This window comes from Stigmatopora nigra, chromosome 10 (assembly GCF_051989575.1).
Source record: "Stigmatopora nigra isolate UIUO_SnigA chromosome 10, RoL_Snig_1.1, whole genome shotgun sequence".
Taxonomy (NCBI): Eukaryota; Metazoa; Chordata; class Actinopteri; order Syngnathiformes; family Syngnathidae; genus Stigmatopora; species Stigmatopora nigra.
The window spans coordinates 2,546,394-2,552,990 of NC_135517.1; the positions used below are offsets into that span (position 1 = coordinate 2,546,394).

The 6,597-nt window shown below is 34.6% G+C and overlaps 1 long non-coding RNA gene across 1 annotated transcript in view; it reads left to right on the plus strand.

Moving 5' to 3' along the window:
* The window catches only part of LOC144203101 (uncharacterized), a 62,473-nt gene that overhangs the window by 15,395 nt on the left and 40,481 nt on the right, over window positions 1-6,597 (plus strand). The window contains exon 3 of the long non-coding RNA XR_013327612.1: window positions 3,638-3,829. This is a non-coding gene — a long non-coding RNA (uncharacterized LOC144203101). The remainder of the gene's footprint in view (window positions 1-3,637; window positions 3,830-6,597) is intronic.

The following is a 6,597-nucleotide window of genomic DNA, read 5'->3' on the forward strand; positions in this document are numbered from 1 at the left end:
TAATCATTTGTACTCCCTAGCAAAACCATGAATATGGAGGTCAAAATTGTGAATCAGGGGCATCTTATACCAAAAAAAAATGTAAAATTTAACTATTTTAAGGCAATTTCAAGGGTACGGCTTATATGCGAGAAAATACAGTAATTTTTTTCTAGGGATCATTCAGGTGAAGTCCTTGATTTGTTGTTGAACTTGCTTAGGTTAAAAAAGTCTTAATTTATGGAAGGGTGGTCAAAAAAGTGAAATTAATGTTCTTCTATGCTTTTATTGTCTTGATAGGATGTGGATTTTTACTTTAAACTCTGCGAACGGTGTCCGCTAAAATCGTTGCAACACCTTAGCTGACTCTGACCTCCTGTCGTCATGGCAACCAAAGTCATACTCAGCCTTATAGACCCACTAGCCATGGATTTCTTGTCTTTAGGGGTGCTCATATCCAGTTGACATTCACTTTTCCCCATCTTTGGGGAGTCAAAAAGTATCTAGAACTTGGTTGGCTAAGCCAATGAAAGCTTAGAGTTCACCTGGTAGAGGGGGCGGGGTTTGGATACTAATTAGGGGTGGGGAAATTGGTCATTTTACAACTTTGAACACAAAAAAAATGGATAAATCATCCTTAGTTGGGAATTCAGTACCCGTTTTTTTTATTTTTTACTGGATTTCGGTTGGATCTGGCATGTTGTGTTTGGGAAGGGTGTCACAGATGATACCCTCACACTTTGGAGTAGAACATTTGGTGCTCTTTGAGGTAACCATAGTTACCACAACATTGCTAGACCGGATGTCCATAGTGTTGATCAGAGTGCATCTACCATTTCTGTTGTCAAAGCAACCATTCTTCTTTCAGTGTTTGAATGCCGAAAAATCGCAAAATGAGCTCATAAGTCTTGAAATATGCAATTTTGCAACTTTAGAGTTAAACTTTGGAAACGTGAGCCTTGTAAATTAGTGGTTAAAGTCTTATACTTAATGTATTTTATCGTTCTTATGCCACGGACTCAAGCTGGAATTTCATATCTTGGTGATTGCTTGATTTTGGTTTGTAAATGGAATTTATTGCTGTATTCTACTGAGATAATTCGGAGTTTATAAGGGTCGCTTGTCGTGGTATTGTTGGTTTAAATGGGTTATTGAACTGTGAGAATGGATTAAGAATGGATGCTGTTATTGATGGGGTTAAGTGTTGGTTTGTGTAAAGTTTTGGGGTGTAGTTGTGGTGAGTTAAGTGAAGTATTAGCAGATTTAAATGTGTTATTGTGGTTTTTAAGTTTTTAACGTTTGGCAATAGAATTAAACTGGTAGGGAGCATTGTATTTTTTGTATTGGGATTTTGATTACTACATAATTTTGCTCATAAGTAGCACAATTAGCTTGACTAGCTTAAATTTGTGAGCAAAAATTGGAACTACAATTGCTAAATTTAGCTATAAACTCACTATATTTTTGTATACCGTATTTTCACGACTATAAGGCGCACTTAAAAGTCTTACATTTTCTCCAAAATAGACAGTTTGCTTTATATATGAAAAAAAAATTAAATTGTGTCATTCTATGACGGTGCGCCTTATAATGTGGTGCGCCTTGTGTATGTGAAAATACCGTATTTTGATTTTTTTTCCATTTTCCTGGATCCAAGTTAATATTCACGAGTAATAAACCTAAAATTGGCTATTTTTAATACATTTGGGCCTTGAGAAATCATTAATTTGACATCTAAATGACACATTTCTTGCTTTAACTCGACTGTCAAATTACCTGAATTCAGCTCAACAATTTGGCAAATAGTGAACAAATTATTTAAACAAAAAAACTGTGAAACTTGTATCTCAAAGAACCACCATAATTAATTCTAATGAATGGATTTCTTCACAGATATTACACATCAAAAAGTATAAAAGTATACATTCTGCACTGTGAATAAGGCACTTTGCTAATTTTTAACCATCTTTTTCTGCCTTCCTACACACCTCTGGTATCAAATGATGGTTGCCATAGAAACAAGCGCACAAGCCACAACATGGCTTTTGGAGGACAAATACAAATTTAACATGGCAAGTCTCATTTATATTTTTGTAGAGTTTTTTTTCCCCAAATTAAGATACTGTAGTACAGTATTTGCATTGTCCGATTTCATCCAAATCAAAAGTTTTCCCGACTTTAGGATTGTTTGCGTTCAAAATGTCGTTTCTGTCTTCTCTCTAAAGGAAATTGTGAATTGTATTATTCAGTCCATTCACCAAGAAATGAAAGCCATCACATGCTCAGCTGCCCCCAATGATGGAAGCTGGAGTGTAAATAACTCAAGAAAATACTTTCAGTGGCCATGAAAGTGTCGTTTATGTTATTCAACCAAAAAAATGGCGACAATCTTTGTCCGCGGCAAGCAGTGAGATGGGAAGACAAATGGACTGCATTTTTTTAGTATATTAATTGGAAGTTTTTATTAACAATTTTTAGTTATTTATAATTGTATTTTATGATTGAAATAATAGTGTGTGTATATATATACACACATATACACACATACATGTATACACATTTATACACATTCATACACGTATATACACGTGTATACACGTATATACACGTATATACACGTATATACACGTATATACACGTATATACAGGTATATACACGTATATACACGTATATACACGAATATACATGTATATACGCGCATATGTGTATATACACAAATGTACACAAATGTACACAAATGTACACAAATGTACACAAATGTACACAAATGTACACGTATGTACACGTATGTACACGTATGTACACGTATGTACATGTATGTACACACACATGTACACATATATACACATATATACACATATATACACATATATTCACATATATACACATATATACACATATATACACATATATACACATATATACACATATATATACACATATATACATATACACACATATACACACATATACACACATATACACACATATACACACATATACACACATATACACATATATACACATATATACACATACACATACATATATATACACACCTACATATATACACACATACATATATACACACATACACACATACACACATTTACACACGCATATATATACACATACATATATACACACATACACACATTTACACACGCATATATATACACACATATATATGCACACATATATATACACACACATATATACACAGTTCTGGGGTTGAGGGTGTGATCCCTTCGCTAGCACAGATAGGCTCTAGCACCCCCTGTGACTCTGTGAGGATAAGTGTTTCAGAAAATGAATGAAAAAAGTCACATTTGTCTATAAAACGTTCAATTAAGACCTTGCTGGATTTCCTAGTTAACCCATTTGAAAATATGCATTCAACATTACACTACCAATCTTTTAGCACTATCCCCCCAAAAATTACTTTACTAAATATGCTCAAAAAGTAGCAGTAACACTCAAATTGAGCTTCCGAATAGCCAGTTTGACACATTTGAAACTTGCCCGCCCATCTAAGTCTTGGCAGTCTGTTGGTATTCCGATAACAAGATGGATGGCGATTAACAAGTACAGTTAGCAAGCAGTATGGCCCTGGTGACGTATACGGCACTCTCATAGCTCTGCACATTTTTCTCTCAGCATCTTCCCCATCTGTGAAGACATGCATTGAGACTACATGAGCGAAAAAGAGAGAAAAATAGAGAGAAGAGGAAAAAAAATATAACACTTCTCTCCATCTGTGACCTCTCAGCTCTTCCATCCACTCGGTGAATGCCAGCCCAACAATGGAGGAGTGTGACAGAGAGCGAAGAAGATTGCCTGGCTATTCAGGTATGTGCCAGCAGTAGGCGAGCTCAAGGATAGCTCATTTCATTCAGAGGGGAAGGAAAAGTGTCACAGAAAGTGCTGTGTGGTGGTGGCGGCGGCAATGGATGGATGCCGCTGTGACTAAAAAAGTTCTCTCCAAAACACAAACACAAGTGCTTTCTTTCATTTGACACATCACGCCCACATACACTTCTTCTTCTTCACATTAAACCCGCGTTTCGTCTTCTAAAAATCGACGTCAAGTGCAATTGGAGGAGATTTGTTTTCTGACGAAATGATAGCTGGAAATAATCCGAGAATAATTATGGACTAGATTTTTTATGCAATTTCTTGGTAATTTTATGATGTAAGTGCAGTTTTAAATGTGTTGGACTTTATGATATCAAGTGGTTAACTTGTGTAATAAGTTTGTACAGTGGTACTTTGATATAAGAGTGGGTAATATGAGAAATTTGAGATATGAGTAAGATTTTGGGGAAATGTTTGTTTTGAGATATGAGACAAATTTTGATATATGAGTAGACGGCTCATAAGAACATCATGGGCACCGTCTTTCTAGTCCAGACATGGGAAAACTACGGCCCGCGAGCCACATCCGGCCCGCCGACGTTGTCCAAACAATGTTTTTTATCATTATTTTTTCCCCCAAGATGGCGCCGTCATGTATAAGCCAGTGGCAGTAGCTCTCTCCACTCTTATTTGTTTTTTTGTGTTTTGCAGCGCCCTCTATCTTTTTTAAATGACTTTTAATATTTCTTAATACATTCCTTTTTACTGTACTTTATACTTTCTACATTTTAGTACTTTAATGATGAGTGATGAGTATGTTAATACTTTCGTCCTTGTTTTCGGTTTATGTTTCATATGTACTGTTAACGGATGCACTTTTTTATATGTATCGTATCTTATGCTGACCCCGCCCATCTGTCACATTTTTCAAGTCAATGTGGGCCCCACGGGCCAAAAAGTTTGCCCACCCCTGTTCTAGTTGCAAGTCCCTCGTGTAATGTCTCTATGAGCACTGGGCGGAGCATTGCATTTTTTCAGTTTTTTTTCTTATAGTTAGCCAGTGCGAATGGCGGAGCTTGTTCGCTAATACGATAGGAGTATATACTACTTCTTGTTGGCAAGTAGTTGTGCGTTATCCTATTTTGAGGACATTTGTGTGCATCATTTTCAGAATATTTTGAAGGGAAGACAAAAGCAAACAACCCTCGATAGGTTGCATCTGAAAATCAGGGTGGAGGCGGGGCTAATAGAGCCAACCCGGGAGAAGAAAAGTATCAAAAGTCAAACTAAATTAGAATTAAGTTTAGTGTTAGGTTCGATTAAACTTATTTTTGAGTGAGTCTGCATAGGGCTAGCTTACCTACTTTTTTATGAATTATCTAAAAACTGCTGTGTACAGTTTAGCTAAGGTGTGCCACTATTAAATATTTATCAACATGTATTCTCAAAGACAACAAAATTAATATTTTAGGAAGCTTTGGGGTATGCTTCCAACCTTTTTTAGCTATTGCTCTTATTGGGTTAGCCATGTGAGGATTAGATTGCTTGTAGAGATATTAAAAATACATATTTTTGCTGTTTTTATGTCATATTTGAGGTACTCAGTCCCAATTTCCTAATTAAAAAAATCCTAATTTACTATTCAATGATTTCTTCAACACTCCTACAATAATTAGAATTAAACTAATAGATTAAATACATTAAAACTAGAAATATTGATGTTAGTATTGTTGTATTTATGAACTTTGACAGGTAAAAACTGCATTTCTAGAAGGACAGCTGGGAAAATAACCATGTTTTTTATGAATTTTTATTTTAAATTGTCCGTAATATTTAAATTACAACATAATCTCAACAATACAAAAATGTGTTGGCTAGCGTTTTAGCAATTTAGGGATTTTTTTGGGGTGTTTGTGTAACACCTTTACAGTATGTTTGACGTAGTGAGGCGCAATACTGCGGCAGCAAAAGTGTAGTAACATCCCTGGAAGTACTAGGGTGCCTTCTACCTCTGATAAATGGAATTGCCTCAATGTTAAATCATGTACAAAGTACACAAATTGGACAAATTTACATTGAAAAAGTATACATTAAAACAATGGAGGAATGTGTAAGGACTTAAAGATGGTATTGATTGGAAAAACTAAATACAGACATTTATATTGGAAAATATTTTGCTCTAAATTAATAAAAAGTATTTTAAAAAATAAAATTAAATACAATTTTGCTCTAAACTAATAAAAAATATTTAAGAAAAATAAAATAAGAGCAAATCTTGCTCAAAACTCAAGAAATATTTGAAAAAAATGAAATAAAAGCAAATCTTAGAACTCACAGTGTCCACCAATCATAGCCTGGATGAATTCCCGATAATGCAACTCTACAAGAGTTAATAGGGAATAAAACATTGATGCGTATTTTAGTTTTTTTTTTGACAAATAGTCGGCCCAAACTGACATTCTTGTTTCTCCATGTGTATTTTGTGTATAATATTTATATTTTCCCCTTTTATTTTTACTGCCATGATGCATATGCCACTAGAGAGCAAAAAAGTAAGTGTGACCGGGAAGTTTGGTCGCCAGTCAAATAGTGAATGAGATTACTGATGAAACCAGCTCTCAAAATTATATGCATGAGAGATAGTTTAATATGTAATTACTGTTTAATATCTGAGTACTGTTGAAACCAGCTCTCAAAATTATATTCATGAAAAGTGTTTAATATCTAAGTATCTACTGATTTAAACAGTACTTGGATATTAA